Source organism: Penaeus monodon, chromosome 20 (genome assembly GCF_015228065.2).
Source record: "Penaeus monodon isolate SGIC_2016 chromosome 20, NSTDA_Pmon_1, whole genome shotgun sequence".
NCBI lineage: Eukaryota > Metazoa > Arthropoda > Malacostraca > Decapoda > Penaeidae > Penaeus > Penaeus monodon.
In genome coordinates, this window is record NC_051405.1 from 21,167,431 (window position 1) to 21,167,778 (window position 348).

Below are 348 nucleotides of genomic sequence, written 5' to 3' on the forward strand. Positions count from 1 at the left end.
TGCTATGCATGTGTGTGGAGCCTTGCCTACTGACGTGTTTCCATCCAATGTTGATTTTAATTTTCCATTGTATGTGCTTGCAACTATCTCAAAATTAATTACGTGACAGCCTTCATAACAATCTAGAATAAGGGTTATGCTAACGCCGTCAAGAGTAGTTCATTTGTGTTACTGATTTTAATGACAAACTCAGGTGGCCAAAGCGAATGAAATGCGATATTTACAAGTTTTATGACTAAGGAATTGCGTTTTCTTCCGCGTCTGTAAGTGACAAGGGGTAACTCACATAATATTTTCCCTGTCACGATCCCCCCCCAGTTTGTTTTTGAAGTCGACAAGAAAACGCTT